General features: G+C 45.8%; 1 protein-coding gene across 9 annotated transcripts in view; it reads left to right on the forward strand.

The window, feature by feature from the left end:
- The first annotated feature begins 203 nt into the window (after nt 1–203).
- Nucleotides 204–17,976, forward strand: part of UBXN2A (UBX domain protein 2A) — a 57,249-nt gene continuing 39,476 nt past the window's right edge. For 5 of the 9 annotated variants that reach the window (XM_033937133.1, XM_033937136.1, XM_033937137.1 and 2 more), the window contains exon 1: nt 204–333. The gene's annotated coding sequence lies outside the window, so the exon portion shown is untranslated. Of the gene's footprint in view, nt 334–10,268; nt 10,411–12,538; nt 12,666–17,976 lie in introns of those variants that run through there. The other 4 variants (XM_033937138.1, XM_033937134.1, XM_033937139.1 and 1 more) reach the window with 4 other exon arrangements.

Genomic DNA, 17,976 nt, shown 5'->3' on the forward strand with positions numbered 1-17,976 from the left:
AATGAAAATGAACACCCAAAAACCCGCACTTGCTGCAAGAAAGTAGAGCACAAACAAGAAACTAATCCCAAAATGTAGCCCAGTTTGACAGGAAATTCGCCCAAACTAGCAGAATTGCTTCTACGGCCTAGGGTAGAGAACAATAACTGCACCGAGACTTCCTCGCGTCACAGCACACTGGCCGTAACCTGGAGCCTATGAGCTTGTGAAAGAGTGAAGAGGTGATCTCGCGAGAATTGCTCTGCGGGCCCCGACCGGGGAGGGGGCGGTGGTGGCTGCTGCTGGTGGGTGGCCTTGGTAAATTTCCTGAGGGCGGAAGGTAGTGGTGGCTTGGTGAGTACGGATAGTAGGAGGTGGTGGACGGTCTTGTTAAGATTGCAGATTGAGGTATCTGGCGGAGGTGACGAAAGTGTTCAGTTTGTTATATCCCGTTCTGTTAATCCTTCTTTGGCTACCTGGTGACTCTTCTATGCTGGCTGAAAGATATACCATTATTGGAAAGATAACTTTTCATTATATTGTTAATAAATAAAAGGGGAAAACAGAATTGAATTAATGATATAATATTTGGGTTGCCAAAGCCTAATCGTTTGAGCAGTGGTGTGAGAACCAGGGCTTAATTCCCACTATAGTACCTTATGGCCTTGGGGAAGTCATATTACCATTGCTCTGCTAGAAAAGCTTAGATTGTGTGCTGACTAGGGATAGAGAAAATATGTATATACAGTAGTGTGCAAAACTCTGTAACCATTTGTGAATTTTGCAGTCTTTCAACTTTCTGACCTTTTATTTTAATTTCTTTGTTGACCCAATAGATTTGGCAGTGTGCCATATTATAAGGGATACATTTGTATATTAGAATCAACTTTTAAGATCACTTGTTTCTAATTTTACAATTTTGTTGATACTGGAACACATCTGCTATAACTTTTACAGATAATGCTTCAAAACTGGAATGAACATTAGAAGTGCCTCTGCTGGGTCAGACCAGAGTCCATCCTGCCCAGCAGCCCGCTCACGTGGCGGCCCACCAGGGCTAAGACCTGTAGTATAGTAACCCTCTATCTATACCCTCCTATCCCCTTTTCCTTCAGAAAATTGTCCAATCCCTTCTTGAACTCCAATACCGTACCTTGTCCTATCACGCCCTCTGGAAGTGCATTCCAGGTGTCCACCACCCGTTGGGTGAAGAAAAACTTCCTAGCGTTGGTTCTAAATCTGTCCCCTTTTAGTTTTGCCGAATGCCCTCTCGTTCTTTCAGCACACATTATTTCTGACTGACCAGGAGGCTGCTTTTGTCAACCAATCTGCGTGAACCACGAACAAGACTCGTAACCTGACATTGGAGGAGTGTGTTCGTATATCATTGATGAGCAAGGAAGGATTTTCAAGCCGCCAGATTGCCAGCAAAGTCAGCTGCAGTTACAGCGCAGTAGTAAAGATTGTACAAAAGAAGAAAGCAATGGGTTCAGTGGTGGACAAGCCTCAGTCTGGTTGTCCATGTGCATCAACATCACATCAAGACCGTGTACTTTGATGCATTTCATTGACCAATTGCAAGTTGACTCATCTGAGCTACTATATGAGTGGTCAGATGAGTGGCATGTCAGTGTCTCAGCTCATCAACAGTTCATTGCTGGTGCCTGCATTTGGTCTGCATAGTACGCAACAAGCCACTACTTGGGATCTATCTAGGTACTTGGAACTTGGCTTGACTTCTGTTGGAAGCAGGATACTGGGTTTGATGGACCTTTGATCTGTCCCAGTATGGCAGTTCTTATGTTTATGTTCTTATGGCTGATCTCTAAAGGCGCAACTGGATCGAGTGGGCATGGAAGCACTCAAGCTGGACATGTGAAATGTGGGAAAAGGTGATTTTCAACGATGAAAACACCTTCTGCCTGTTTGGTAACTAGGCCCACACCTACGTGAAGAGGTTTTCTGGAGAGATCAAGCCTGAGTGCCTCAACCTTGTTGTGAAGCATCCTTTGAAGGTCATGGTCTGGGGCTGCATGGCTGTCCGTGGTGTCAGATATCTGCATATCATCAATGGAATGAATGGTCAACGGGACAAAGTACATCACAATGCAGGCAGTCCCCGGGTTAAGAACGAGTTACGTTTTTAAAGCTGTTCTTAAGTTGGATATATATGTAACTCAGAACTTGTAGATTTTATGATTCTTGCTACTTAACTCCGCTCCCAGCTGACAAAAGGGCCAATTGTCCCTACCAGTGTTCCCTCTAAGGTACAACATGCACAACCACAAACTGTTCTTATATTCAAATTTTTATTAAAAGTTTTCAACATAAAACAGCAAATAACACAATACAATGCAATGCAAATTCAGCCACCTGTTTGTCCTTCACGGTGGCCCCACAGAATATCTGCAAAACAATCCCCCCCCCCTCACTCCCCACTCCAAACACAAACTTTCCATATTCAGCAAATAACTACGGACTCTAGGAAGCATATTGTCCCACATAGAAGACCAAATTTGTGTAAATCGCCGCCATGCAGCAGACAATGCCCACTTAACATCCAAGCGCTCCATACGGAGCAAGACATACAACACACTATTCTTAATGTGGCAATGCATCATTCCTGAATCTGCTACAGGAGAAGTGTAGGAGTCTATGCCACTAGAAATACTGCTTGGTGAAATCAAATGAAGCCACAACTGTGTTAATAAGTACAAGTCGTACTTAAGTCGGATGTTTGTAACTCGGGGGCTGCCTGTACTAAGAAAGTGCATGGTGCCATCAGCTCAGCAGTTGTTTCCAGGCCAGTTCCTGTTCCAAGATGACAACACACCTTGCCATCACAGGTGATCAACTGGAAGCGTCAGAACAACATCGAGTCAATTGACTGTCCTGCCAAATCTCTGGATCTAGCCTGGGAGATATTGAAGGACTTCCAACATCAAAACTTGGGTTGATTGAGTTACTCATTGCAGCCTGGAACCATGTTGCCACCCATGATCACCTCATCAAATTGGTTCACTCAGTGCCAACAATGTGCAGACAGGTGATCAAGAACATAGGGTGGCCCACCAAATACTGAGCCATCACCGACATACAAAACAGCCTTTTTCAAGGCTGCCTACATGAATAGGGAGGACAGATGATAATAATAATAATAACAGTTTATATACGCAATACCGTTAAGTTCTATGCGGTTTACAATAGATTAAGCGAGGTACAAATTGATTGAATTTAAGAGGGGGGAAGAGGAGAGTTAATAGGACCGGAAATGCGTTGTTGAGGAGAAAGAGATTAATAGGACAGAGGAGTCACTATGGAGGAGAAAGAAGATGAGTGGGTCAGTTGTCTAGATCACAGTTCTTCAACCGCCGGTCCGCGGACCGGTAGCGGTCCGCAGGAAATTTTTGCCGGTCCGCGCAGGACCGGCAAGATTGACTCATTTGAACTTCCTGCCGGTCCGCGCAGGACCGGCAAGACCAGCATCGGAAGCATGCGCTGGGCCGGAGAGATCTTGGGGAGCCTCCGACAGTGGCTTTCTCCCCTCTCTGCAGCTCTCCTTTACTTCCCAGCGCAGCGATTCACGAAGGCAGCCTCGGGGCTTTTGCTGAGTCGCGGCTGCCTCTGATGATGCAACTTCCTCTTTCCTCAGAGGCGGCGCGACACAACAAAGGACCCGAGGCTGCCTTCGTGAATCGCTGCGCTGGGAAGTAAGAAGAGCTGCTGGGAGGGGAGAAAACCACTATCAGTCTGGGAAGCTGCTGGGCAGGGGAAAAAAGGGACAGCTGCTACTGGAAAGGGAGAAGGAGAGATGCTTCTGGGAGGGGAGGAGGGAAAGGAATCTGGGAAGCTGCTGGGCCAGGAAAAAAAAGGGACAGCTGCTACTGGAGAGGGAGAAGGAGAAATGCATCTGGGAGGGGAGGAGGGAAAGGAATCTGGGAAGCTGCTGGGCCAGGAAAAAAAGGACAGCTGCTACTGGAGAGGGAGAAGAAGGAGAGATGCTTCTGGGAGGGGAGGAGGGAAAGGAATCTGGGAAGCTGCTGGGCAAGATAAAAAAAAAGGGACAGCTGCTACTGGACAGGGAGAAGAAGAAGGAGAGATGCTTCTGGGAGGGGAGGAGGGAAAGGAATCTGGGAAGCTGCTGGGCAAGGAAAAAAAGGTACAGCTGCTACTGGATAGGGAGAAGGAGACGGAGAGATGCTTCTGGGAGGGGAGGAGGGAAAGGAATCTGGGAAGCTGCTGGGCTAGGAAAAAAAGGGACAGCTGCTACTGGAGAGGGAGAAGGAGAAATGCATCTGGGAGGGGAGGAGGGAAAGGAATCTGGGAAGCTGCTGGGCCAGGAAAAAAAGGACAGCTGCTACTGGAGAGGGAGAAGAAGGAGAGATGCTTCTGGGAGGGGAGGAGGGAAAGGAATCTGGGAAGCTGCTGGGCAAGGAAAAAAAGGGACAGCTGCTACTGGATAGGGAGAAGAAGGAGAGATGCTTCTGGGAGGGGAGGAGGGAAAGGAATCTGGGAAGCTGCTGGGCAAGATAATAAAAAGGGACAGCTGCTACTGGACAGGGAGAAGAAGAAGGAGAGATGCTTCTGGGAGGGGAGGAGGGAAAGGAATCTGGGAAGCTGCTGGGCAAGGAAAAAAAGGGACAGCTGCTACTGGATAGGGAGAAGAAGGAGAGATGCTTCTGGGAGGGGAGGAGGGAAAGGAATCTGGGAAGCTGCTGGGCTAGGAAAAAAAGGGACAGCTGCTACTGGAGAGGGAGAAGGAGACGGAGAGATGCTTCTGGGAGGGGAGGAGGGAAAGGAATCTGGGAAGCTGCTGGGCAAGATAAAAAAAGGGACAGCTGCTACTGGAGAGGGAGAAGAAGGAGAGATGCTTCTGGGAGGGGAGGAGGGAAAGGAATCTGGGAAGCTGCTGGGCAAGGAAAAAAAGGTACAGCTGCTACTGGAGAGGGAGAAGGAGAGATGCTTCTGGGAGGGGAGGAGGGAAAGGAATCTGGGAAGCTGCTGGGCAAGGAAAAAAAAGGGACAGCTGCTACTGGAGAGGGAGACGGAGAGATGCTGCTGGGAGGGGGGAAGGGAAGAGAGTTACTGCTGGACAGGAGGAGGAGGGAAGGGAGAATGAAAAAAGGAAGGAAACAGCTGGCAGAGAGATTAGAGGAGGGGAAGGAGAGACACAGGCATGAGAAAGTAGAGAGATTGATGATAGGAAGGGGTCAGCAGAAAAATAAGCAGAGGGACAACGATGATAGATCTGGTGTAGGAGAGATAAAAATGAAGAGAGCAGTGAAGCTGGAATGAATCATGTAAATAGGAGAGAGGGGCACAAGCTGGATGGAAAGGGGAGAGGGACATAGAAAGAAGACAGATACCATATGGAAGGGGGAGAGGACAGATAGTGGATGGAAGGGGCAGATGCTGGATTGAAGAGACAGAGAGGGCATAAGCTGGAAGGAAGAGAGTGAAAAAAAGATTGAAAGCAGAAACCAGAGACGACAAAAGGTAGAAAAAAATAATTTTATTTCTATTTTGTGATTAGAATATATCAGATTTGAAATATATATCCTGCTAGAGCTGGTGTTAGACATAACTGGGGACTGCAAAACCCAGGCAGTGCTTCTTTAGCTTTCAGCTGGCTTAGGGCGCTCTCTGACCAGGGGGCAGTTGCCCTAGTTGCACTCCCCTAAAACTATTCCTGTCATGTGTTACTTCAGTATTCTGTTAGCATGATATTTCTGTGTAGCATTCTGTAATAATTTGGCTTGTTCAGTTTTCTTGATAGTAGAGGGGATATATGTGAAGGGGAGGGGAGACAGGGGTTTTGTTGATCCTTGCTCTGAATTAATTGTATTTATAAAATGACAATTCTACAGAATATTGTTTCTTTTCATACTTTAATAAAATACATTCAATATAAAATCATAACTGAGGCTTGTGTGGATGGGATCAGATGATTTGTGGGGACCGAGCTCGCGGAGATGGGGCGGAAACGGGATTTTTAAATTTTAGTCCTAGTAGTTTGCCGGTCCACAAAATAATTATTTTTTTTCTGCCGGTCCACGGGTGTAAAAAGGTTGAAGAACACTGGTCTAGATACTTTAGGAACAGTTGAGTTTTTAGACGTTTTCTGAATTCCTCATAAGTGGTGGGCGAAAGCAGTTGATCTAGGTCTTTATCCCACAATGCTGCTTGATGTGAAAGAAGGTGTTCATGGTGTTTTTTCAGTTTACAACCTCTTACTGGGGGGGAAACGAAGTTGGAATGAGAGCTTCTCTTGTGTCTGTTGGCAGAGAAGGAGAAAAGGTCAATTATGTATTTAGGGGCAAGTCCGTTTAGCGCTTTAAAGCAGAAGCAGGCGAATTTAAACTTTATGCTTGCTTCCATTGGTAGCCAATGTAACTGCCGGTAGTAGGGTGATATATGATCGAATTTCTTTAGTCCGAAGATTAATCTAACTACTGCATTTAGATAGATGATACTCATATGTACTTTTTTGGCCAGCGAAGTACATTACTCGTTTTACACATTAAAACAATTAATATGGAAACTTTAGCAAACTCAGAAATTTAAGGCCAAGCTAGAATAAAAAAGTTGATTCTAATAGCCAAATGTATGTCTTATAATGTGGTACACATACAAATCTATTGGGTAAACAAAAAAATTAAAATAAAGGTCAGAAAGTTGAAAGAATGCAAAATTCACAAGTGGCTCCAGATTTTTGCATGCCACTATAACATATATTTAAAAACTGTGGTTGTACCACAGAAAGGTGAGATATCAAATCCATTACCCCAGTGTCTCAAACTTTTTTAGTAAATATGAAACCAATGATAGAAGTCAAAATGAGCTGCAGAGAATTTTTTCTAATTATTAATTAAACAAACAGGAACAAGCCTCAGACTATGGAGTAATTTTCCCATTCTGGGATTTCTTCCAAGAGAAAGACAACTTCTTTTCTCTTACTCCTGATTACATCACCGGCATGAACCCATCCTCCCTACCATAACTAAAACCATTAATTTATTATTTATTAATTTATTTTTTATTCTGTAAGTTAATTAATATATCTCATTACCTAATCTTAATTAACTAGTGCTTCAGCCCGTTACATTAATGGGTGCTAGTAAAGCCTCCTTTCCTTACATGTCCTCTATTTTCAGACCCCAGCTCCAGCTCCAAACCCATTTTTACCCCCCCAACCCCCTTCTCCCATATTTTCCCTTTCAGCCCCAGCCCCCTTTATCCACCAGCAGCATTTCCCTCCCCACCCTACTTCCCTGTGCAGTAGCAGCAGCGGCATACCCTCCCCCTCCATTTCCCTGTGCAGCAGCAGCATTTCCCTCCCCCACCCCACTTCCCTGTGCAGCAGCATCTCTTCCGTGCGCCCCCTGTCCCCTTCTCTGCTTCCCCTGTCCAGCAGCACCTCTTCCCTGCTCTCCCTGTCCCTCTTCCCTGCTCCCCCCGGTCCAGCAGCACCTCTTCCCTGCTCCCACTATCCCTCTTCCCTGATCCCCCTGGTCCAGTAGCACCTCTTCCTTGCTCCCCCTGTCCCTCTTCCCTGCTCCCCCGGTCCAGCAGCAACCCTTACCTGTTCCCCTGGGTCCTGCTCCCCCTGTCCCTCTTCCTTGCTCCCCCTGGTCCAGTAGCACCTCTTCCTTGCTCCCCCTGTCCCTCTTCCCTGCTCCCCCGGTCCAGCAGCACCCCTTACCTGCTCCCCCTGTCCCTCTTCCTTGCTCCCCCGGTCCACAGCACCTCTTCCCTGCTCCCCCTGTCTCTCTTCCCTGCTCCCCCAGTCCAGCATGGTCATTTGCAGCCTGGTGTGGATCGCGGCCAGCTTTTGCGAACCTCGCAGACCGCTCTGCATCTCGATAGCACGTTCCCTCTGACATCACATACGTCAGAGGAAACGTGCTACAGAGGTGCTGTGCGGCCTGCGAAGTTTGCTACAGCTGGCCGCGATCCTCACCAGGCTCCTTTGAAGGCGTTGGCAGCGGTTGGTGAGTGAGGGCGGGAGGGGGGAGCTCCGGAGTGTTCCCTGCCGCTGTGGTAGGAATCACAAAACCCTAAGTGCGCATGCGCGCTTAGGGTTTTATTATTGATTCACCCATTGAATAAAATAAATTTAATATAGAAGTCTAAAAATTCTTTATTATTCAATGATCTTTTATGGTTGGGGATTCATTAAAGAACTACAACTAATTTCAACACTCGAAACCGACAGAAACAACTATGCTGTATTTTTAAAATGAACTGGTGCTTCAAAGTACTTTTTAGAAAGTGCTTATGTGCTGTAAATACTTCAGTTAATTCAATGCTTCTCAAAACCGGTTCCAGCAGTGGCGTGCAGTCATTCCAGAAAAGCATTACTAATGAGTCATATCCCTGATGCAGCGGAGATGTAATTTTATCCCGCGAAACACAGGCCTCATCAGAAGATTGAAAGTATAAGCAACGGCTCTGGTTTCAAAAAGAGCAAAAAGCTAAGGACTTTAAGGGTTCCTTTTACTAAGCTGTGAAAGTGGTTTTAGCGTGCGCGCTAGACGCTAACACCAGCATTGAGCTGGCATTAATTCTAGCCACGTATTGCGGGTTTAGCGTGCGCGGCAATTCTGCACATGCTAAAAACGCTATCGCAGCTTAGTAAAAGGAGCCCTAAGTTTTGAGAAGCATTGAATTAACTGAAGTATTTACAGCACATAAGCACTTTCTAAAAAGCACTTTGAAATCCCAGAATGGGAAAATTACTCCATAGTCTGAGGCTTGTTCCTGTTTGTTTAATAATTAGAAAAAATTCTCTGCAGCTCATTTTGACTTCTATCAATGGTTTTTGACATTTATATTTAATTAATAGATAACCATTTAGCTTTCTTTAGTTTATTGTTGTATTCAAACTTTTTGAGCTCATGCACACTAAACAGAGCAAATAGATAGAATAGAATTGCTTGGTTTTGAGTGCAAGTTAACTCAAAACACATCTCGATAGTTGACAAGCAATTATGCATTTCATCATTAACCATCTGCAGTAGTGCTCTTTTTTATTTAATTTCAGCAGGCATGTTGGTAACGTTTTGTGCCATGTTATGTTTCATATCTGATAACATGTTCTTTTCAAAATGAGCTCAGAGGCATCTTCTACCTATATGTCAGTATTGACTTCCACTTACCCTCGACTGTTTTGTTATAATTTAGGCCCATGATCATCCCTGCCGATTTCGGAGGTGGTGTAGGAGGGTCCTCTTCCACAGCCAGCTCTGCTAATCACAGCAGGGGCATTTTCTCCCCACTCAGCTAAGCCGGTAGGACTCCCTGAGGCCACAGTTTCAGGGAGTCCTGCCGGTTCAGCTGATCATGGATTCTCTTGCCACGATCAGCTAATGGCAGGTGATCCCTCGACAATGGTAGGCAGCTCAGCAAGCCTATCTTTGCAATCAGGCAGGCACGATTCTCTAACTGGTGCCAGTTGACATGGACACCGGTTAGAGAATCGGAGAGGGAGGGGAGGCGTCTGTCCTTTCAGGTAGACGTGATCCTCAGCTGCTGCTTAGGCGGCCGCCGAGACCAGTGTCCTATACAGAATCAGGCCCATAGTCTCCGCTAATGGCTCAGCCTTAGAACCTTTGTCCATTTTTGTTGATTTATTTTCTCAGACCATACATTCCTCAAATTGCATCCTACATAAGAGACTCTGCACATAAAATCAATCTGCTTGATTCATTCAATGGAGACCTCACAGATACTCTTTTGGTGACTTTGGATATTAATGCACTGTATAAAAACATCCCTCAGATCAGTGCCTTAAATATTATCGAGAATACTTTAAAAGAACAACTGTCCGATTGGCAGATTCCAAACTGACTGATCTTGGCTTTTGCAACAATTGCCTTGATGAAGAATTATTTTGAATTTCAGAATCAATTTTACCAACAGATTACCAGTACAGCTATGAATGCCGCCATAGTAACTTTTTTATGTAGTGCATTTTGGACAAACACATTTACAAGAACACCCAAAGACGACATTTGATTATACTGTATATAGAATGTATCAATGACATTTTTCTGTTGTGGTAAAGTGATCAAGTACAATTAGATGTCGTTTTTCAATGGCTTAACTCAAGAGATCCTTATCTCTTATTCAAGATCAATTTTCATCACACAGAGATCTGCTTATAAGAAAAGAATGATATATACTTCTACCTTATATAGGAAACCCAATGATCAAAATGCATATCTTCATTTTCTAGATAGCACAATCCATCACTCAAAAGAAATTTAATGTATTTACAGTTTCTGAGGCTTAAACATATTTGTACAGACATCAGTGACTTTGAAGATAATGCACAAGAGATGACGGCAAGATTTCAACAGAGAGGTTATCCAGCATCAAGTGTCCAAATGGGATATGATAAAAGCATGTCAGAAAATAGAGAATTATTAGGTACAACCTACTTAAAATACTCCTCCAGATATAGTTTGCACCCTTAGATACTCTTATTTATCCAAATATATACAAAGAACTATATGTTCAAATTGGAAAATTCTTAAAGGTCATGCATATTTTAGGAACAAAAAAATTGGTGATCGCTTACACACTTGATAAGAATCAAAAAAGAAAAGTTGGTTCCATCTAGACTGCCTGATCCATCTATGCATTCACAAGAGATCACCTACATAGGTCATAGGAAATATGGGAGGTACAGCATATGTTCTCTTATTTTGGAAATAAATGAAATATTACATTTTAAGACAATCATCTAATTGTAATACTGTCAGAGTTATTTATATTATCCCAGAACAGGCAAGCAGCATATTCTCACATGTGGATGACATCATCCATGGAGCCCCAGTATGGACAGCTTTAAAAATGTATCACCACTTTAAGTTTTTAGAAACTTCACGACTGCCTGCACCGCGCATGCTTGAGTGCCTTCCTGCCCGATGTAGGCTTGTGGTGCCTCAGTTCTTTGTTTTCCGTGGAACGAAGAAGTCATTTTTTAACAGTTTCCTTTGCCTTCCCACATCGTGTCTATTTTTTCTCAAAAAAAAATTTTTTTTGGCTACTTTTAATATATCAATTTTTTCTTTCTTCGGAAAAAAAAATTGAAAGAGTTTAACTGGTTTTTTTTTTCTTTTCTTTTCTCTTTGGCTTTGGCCTTCGAGGGGGGTTTTCCTCAGGCAAAATTGAGTTTAATTTTACTGAAGCCATATTCCCGTGCATGTCAAAACCGTTAACAGGCTTTAAAAAGTGAGTAAGTGTCAGAGTTTAATTCTGTCACGTTTAAAAGCTAGAGTTGTGCTATCTGATCCAGCCTCGCTCTTGTTGCCACAAACTTCTTCTGGTTTTTTTGTGAATCAGTATTTACTACTCTTTTGCAACTCTAACCATTCCTCAGAAGATTGTGTTTTCCTATCGATGCAAAGCCCCGTTCTTACCCCTTAAAGGTATGGGGTAGAGTAGTCTTCATGTTTGTCAAAATAATACAAAGTATTACCTTTTTAAACATGGGTTATCTCCTTTTGAAAAAACCTGTAAGTTGCCCAATTCTTACTTCTCATGTCCAACCTGTAGATCTGTGCAGCATGATCTGATTATGAGATACTTCCTGTGTCTAATGCTCACTGACCCTCTGACCAGGTCTAGTGTAGACATTATGAGAATTAGAAAAAAAGAAATACACCCTCATGCGTTTCTCATCATACTTCAGCCAGAGGGTGAGAGGCGCCCCTCCCCTGCCCTAGTCTCTGCTCCCTCGTATCTCTAGTTGTTCACTGCCTTAACAACTTCATAATGCTCCTTGTGACCGTCGGCTTTCCCTCTGACATTACTTCCTATGTGCGGCACCTGGAAGTGACGTCAGCGGGAGAGCTAAAGTGGTCATGAGGAACACATTGAAGTTGTTGCTCGTGTCGGTGAACAACTAGAGGTACGGGGAAGGGAAGGGGGTGCGCATGTGGCTTGGGGAGGAGTGGGAGGAGGCGAAGGGGTACGGGTGCCCCCCCTCTACTACGCCACTGAGTTCAGCCATTCCCAGGTGATCTGCAAACATCTTCATATTGTTGAACTGCTGAACATTAGTTGTTGCACTCCATTCAGCAGACAAGTATTAAAATCTCCTCCCAGTACAATTTGACCTTTTGTGAAGGCTGACAAAAAGATCTTTATTGCTACAAAAAAAAAATGGTTTCTAGCTCCCTCTACAAAAGTACCAAGTTGGGAATAACTTATTTGGCGTGCTATTTACATTTTTTTTTTTTTATATATAATATTTCTTTATTGAGCAAAATCAGCAACATACAGAACAAGAAAAAATAAACATACAGCCGCAACTCCCAATGAAGTGCTAAAATAAGACAACCAGGGAACTCAAAAGCAATACAACAGGAGAGCGCCCAGGCAAAGATGCTTGAGAGTGCCCAATACAGGATTTTACCAGAATGCCATTTACATTTTAATTTCTTGGCAGAATATTAGCAGGTTGGTTTGCCATTGTGTATACATTAGTGAGACTGTGTATTATTCAGCTTATTCTTGTATTAACGTACACCCATTTACCTTTCAAATCCAGTATTCCAGGTTTAGATTTATGTAGAAGAGAATAGCTACCTCCCTTCCCTGCCATGTGAAATCTGAGACATCAGAAGCCGTACAGAGTAACCCTTCTGATGCAACCACGTTTGAAGTTCCCTGCTTAGGTAGGTCTCTTTCTAGATCAGGGCATCACGATAAAACTTGGTAGCCTCTGGTGTTTCTAATGGGAGTTTAATCTCAACATTCAGGGAACAATTCAAAACATTCATAAAGATTACCTATGCCCAAAGTCTCTGTTTCAGCATGCTGTTTGTCCCCCACCCCCCACTGCTTTACAACACTTACACACCAAGCTCTCTTGTACACGCTTTATAGCTTACTGTTTGAAGGGGGTACCAAATTCCCTTTTGATCTGCATTTGTGGTAACATTTTTGCCACAGTATCACCTCACAAAGGTTTCTAGTAAATGTCTTGTATTACTGCCTCCATGGTTTCTCATTCCCTTTTTATCTCATTCACTCCCCTAAAGGTGCTCATTTTTGCTCTCAATATCATCTTATTTTATCTGGTAGTCCTGATTATTTTTTTCTGAACTGTTGACCTGCACTTTTTAGGCCTGTCAATAATTCTGCCTTCTCCTCTATCTTAATCTTGACTTCCTCCATTTGCACACCCAGCTTGCAATATCCATGATCTTTGCCATTATCTCTTCTCATGGATGTAAATTCTTCTTTTGTCAGGACTGCTGCAGACCTTGCAGAATACTGTACAGCAATTCATATTTCCTTTTCAACAGCAGTAGATGAATCCAGGGACTAGTGGGATAATACACATCTACCAGCAGGTGGAGATAGAGAACTGAATAACAGGTTGTCCCATTGGTTGACACATTCCCTGTACCTCCAGTATTCTCTATCTCCCAGCAGGTGATGGTCACTTTTTCCAGTAGCTCCTGGATTCTGGCTGGCTGGTTGTTTCTTCTGTTGAGATTTTTCTCTTCAGATAAATAGGGGTGTTTGGCTGAGCGGTGCCAACTTTGGAAGTTACACCTGGGCCCCCCCAGGTCCCTGCTCCACCCTCCTCTCCAATGGATTGAGGCTTTCTTTTCCTAGTCCTGTATTTTTTTTCTTTCCACACCACAAACAAAAAAAAAGGGCCAGAGTGTTGTTGCTGGACGGTTCTGTCCCGGCAGTTCCAGTCTGCAACTACCAGCTTGAGCAACAGTGGGCTCGGGTAAGAGCTTATTTCTAGCTTCTGTGCGTTGATGGTTGGGTCTGCCGATTTACTTGAGGGAGTTTTCGCTGCCACGCGGTGTTGTAGGGTTGCCTTCCAATTTTGGTTTGCTCGGCGGTTTTGTCTGGGTGTTATGGCGGCAGAGGCTGTTAAGCGGAGAACACCTTCAGGCCTCTGTTCGGCGGGCTGCACCGACGCTGTGGGGGAAGATGTACAGGTCGCGCCTGAAGTTTCCCGCGCGATTGAACTCCGGCCTCCTCCTGCTCTTGTGGCCGCCGACGTTCTGCTTCAGCGCACATCGGCAGCTGTGCTGGGGGTCAGCAGTTTGTCATCTTCTTCTGCCTGTGTGGGGCCAGTTTCTGGGCAGGGGAAACTTATTTCATCTATGGCTCATGCTAATCAGGTGGTTTTTTCTCCGGAATTCGTGATGTTGATGCATCAGGCCTTTTTGTTGCAGAACTCTCAGCCTGCGCTGCCACGGGAGGGTGCTTTGGACCCGGTTCCTGTGCTGCCTGCCGGTAGACCTCCTTTGGAGTCTCATGCGGCCAAAAGGCGTAGAGTGGCGATTATGGACGGGGATGACCCTCCGTCTGCCTCCGCCTTGTCTCTGGATCTTCTGGAAGTCTTGGAGGACGGGGAAGTGGCGGATTTAGAGTTTGAAAATGCGCTGACTAGGGAGGTGAATGATCCTACAGCGCTCCGTCTTTTTCATAGGGAGGAATTGCCGTCTTTTATTTCCAAGGCACTCCAGAGCCTTCATATCTCGCAGCCGGATCCGCAAGCGGCTGGATCTGCTAATCCTTTGATGGCAGGCACTAAAAAGCCTGCTAAGGCTTTTACGGTCCACGAAGCGAGCTTATTTCGGGTCAGTGGGTCATTCCGGAGGCTGGTCTCCGTGTGGCAAAGGCTATGCACCAGTTCTATCCCGTATCTCAGGACGAGCTGGACAGGTTTACGAACCCGAAGGTGGACGCTTTGGTAGCGGCTGTTACTAAAAAGACTACTTTGCCAGTTGAGGGCGGTATAACGCTCAAGGACATTTAAGATAGGAATATTGAATCTTCCCTTAAGATGTCTTTTGATGTCGCGGCAGTTACCTTGCAAGCGGCAGTGTGCGGTTCAAATGTGGCACAGGCTTGTCTTCAATGGGCACAAGGTATGGCGGATAAAATGATGGAGATGGGGATTTCTGTTCCAGCCAACTTCCCAGATATGGAAACGGGTCTTGCATACATGGCGGATGCCCTCTATGATATTATTCGCACTTCGGCAAAGCAAATGTCTCTTTCTGTGGTTTCCCGGAGATTCTTGTGGCTCCGTCACTGGACGGCGGATGCAGCTTCCAAGCTTCGACTTGTGAGGCTTCCTTTTAAGGGTCGCTTGTTATTTGGAGATGATTTGGATAAATTGGTAAAAGATTTTGGTGATACCACGACGCAACGATTACCGGAAGATAAGCCTAAAACTCCATTGAGGTCTTTGTCTGCCAGAAATCGTTTCCAGGATGTTAAAAGATATCGGCCTGGAAAGCCATCCTTTCCGCCGTCTTATGGTGCTTCCTTTACTCCTAGGCCTAGGTTTCCGCAAAAGAATTCCTTTCGTCCTTCCAAACCCCAGCCCGCCCGGATCCTGGCCTTGCGTAATGCCCAATGACGGGAGGTCGGCTCTCTCCGTCGTGGCCATTGGGGGTTGGCTGTCTTCCTTTCTGGTGGAGTGGGCCAAGATCATGTCCGATCATTGGGTATTGGACGTTGTTCGAGACGGTTACAAATTAGAATTTTCTTCTCCCATCGCAGATTCTTCTTGGTCTCCCCTTGTACAGGGGCTACAAAGAGAGATGCTCTCTTCAGGTTCTTTTGGAAATTGGGGCAGTCATTCTAGTGCCTCTGGCAGAGTGGGGGCAGGAACGGTACTCCATTTACTTTGTTGTGCCCAAAAAGGGGGGTTCGGTCAGACCAGTCTTGGATCTCAAGAGGGTCAACCACTTTTTTCGAGTCAGGCATTTCAGGATGGAAACTGTGAGGTCAGTCATAGCGGCTGTTCAACTGGGGGAATTCCTTATGGCTCTTGACCTCAAGGAAGCTTATCTGCACATTCCCATCTGCCCACCGCATCAGAAATTTCTTCGTTTTGCAGTCCTGGGACAATACTATCAGTTTTGAGCCATGCCGTTTGGCCTAGCCATGGCTCCTCGGACGTTCTCCAAGGTCATGGTTGTGGTGGCGCTTTTCCTTCACCAAGAAGGGATTCGGGTGCATCCTTACTTGGATGACTGGTTGATCAGGGCGTCTTCCAGGCAGGACAGTTTGTCAGCAACCCTTCAATCCTTGGGGTGGGTCATCAATTTTCCGAAGAGCTCTCTTATCCCATCACAGTCATTGGAACACCTTTGGAGTGCTGTTCGACACGAAGGTAGGGAAAGTGTTTCTTCCTAAAGACCGGGGAGAGAAGTTGCAGTCTCAGGTTCGTGTGCTTCACCAGTCGCCCAGACCGAGAGTATGGGATTATGTACAAATTCTGGGATCCATGGTGGCCATGCTGGAATTGGTGCCTTGGGCGCGCTTTCACATGAGAGCACAGCAGCAGTCCCTTCTCTCTCGGTGGTCCCCGGTATCTCAGGATTACAATCGTCGTCTGCAGTGGACGCCGCCAGATTCACTCAGCATGGGTTGGTAGCTCAATGATTTCAATCTGTTCAAAGGCATGCCTTTGGCGACTCCGGCGTGGATGATAGTTACCACGGATGCCAGTCTGTTCGGTTGGGGGGCTCATTGCCTTCAATCCTCAGCGCAGGGAGTCTGGTCTCCGGAGGAAGCTCAGTGACCCATCAATCTTCTGGAACTGAGAGCGGCCAGGCTCGTGCTCCAAGCATTCCTACCTATGATTTGGGACCGACCGACGAGGGTTTTTTCAGACAGTGTCACGACGGTGGCATACATCAACCGGCAGGGCGGTACCCGAAGTCCTCAGCTGGCAAACGAAGCGATGCTCCTTCAATGGGCAGAACTTCATCTTCCTCTGTTATCGGCGGCTCACTTTGCAGGTCAGGAAAATGTTCAGGCAGATTTCCTGAGCAGACATCTTCTGGATCCTGGAGAATGGGAACTCTCCGATCAGGCGTTCGACCTCATAGTGCAAAGGTGGGGTCTCCGGACATAGACCTCATGGCCTCGTCAAACAATGTGAAGCTTCCTCGATTCTTCAGCAGACGCAGGGAGCAGGCGTCGGAAGGGGTAGATGCGCTGGCTCTTGCTTGGCCTCCAAGTTGTCTCCTTTATGTGTTTCCTCCATGGCCGATGATAGGTCGGGTGTTACATCGCATATCTCAGTTTTCCGGCATGGTGATCCTGGTGGCTCCGGATTGGTATGCGGACCTGATGCATCTGTCGGCGAGCGATCGGTTGATGTTTCCGGTGACTCCGGACTTGCTTACTCAGGATCCAATCCTCATGGAAAATCCGTCCCACTTTGGTCTTACAGCCTGCCTCTTGAAAGGTCGCGGCTGAGACGTAGGGGTTATTCTGAACAGGTTATTTCCACTCTTCAAGCGAAAAAGAGATCCACCTCTGCCTCTTATGCTCGTGTCTGGTGGGTTTTCGATTCTTGGTGTATTGCTCAGGGTCTGTCACCCTTCCAGGCTTCTCTCTCTACCATTCTTTCTTTTCTTCAAGAAGGGGTTACCAAGGGATTAGCCTATAATTCTCTCAAGGTTCAAGTGGCCGCTATTGCTTGCTATAGAGGCTGGGTAACTCGTTTTTCCCTAGCGTCGCAACCGGATATCGTTCGATTTCTCAAAGGGCCTCCCGTTAAAAAGATCTGTCCGGAGTGGAGTCTTAAGGTGGTCCTTGGAGAGTTGCAAAAGCCACCATTTGAGCCTTTGGCGAGTGCTACGCTAAAGGATGTGACGTTAAAAGCGGTTTTTCTGGTTGCTATGGCCTCGGTCAGGCGGGTGTCTGAGTTGCAAGCGTTATTTTGCAGAGATCCTTTTTTGAGAATTTCGAGTTCCGGTGTGTCGGTCAGAACGGTACCTTCGTTTCTTCCTAAGGTAGTTTCCCCCTTTCATGTGAACCAATCTCTCTTCCTTCCGGCTTTCCGGAAGGAGGACTGGGGGGAGTGTTTCTCTTCTCTGCGTTTGCTAGATGTACGTAGGATTCTCTTGCATTATCTCCAGATTACTAATGATTTTCGTCGTTCCGATCACCTCTTTGTGTTGTTCACAGGCTGCAACAAGGATATGGCGG

Source organism: Geotrypetes seraphini, chromosome 3, assembly GCF_902459505.1.
Source record: "Geotrypetes seraphini chromosome 3, aGeoSer1.1, whole genome shotgun sequence".
Taxonomy (NCBI): domain Eukaryota; kingdom Metazoa; phylum Chordata; class Amphibia; order Gymnophiona; family Dermophiidae; genus Geotrypetes; species Geotrypetes seraphini.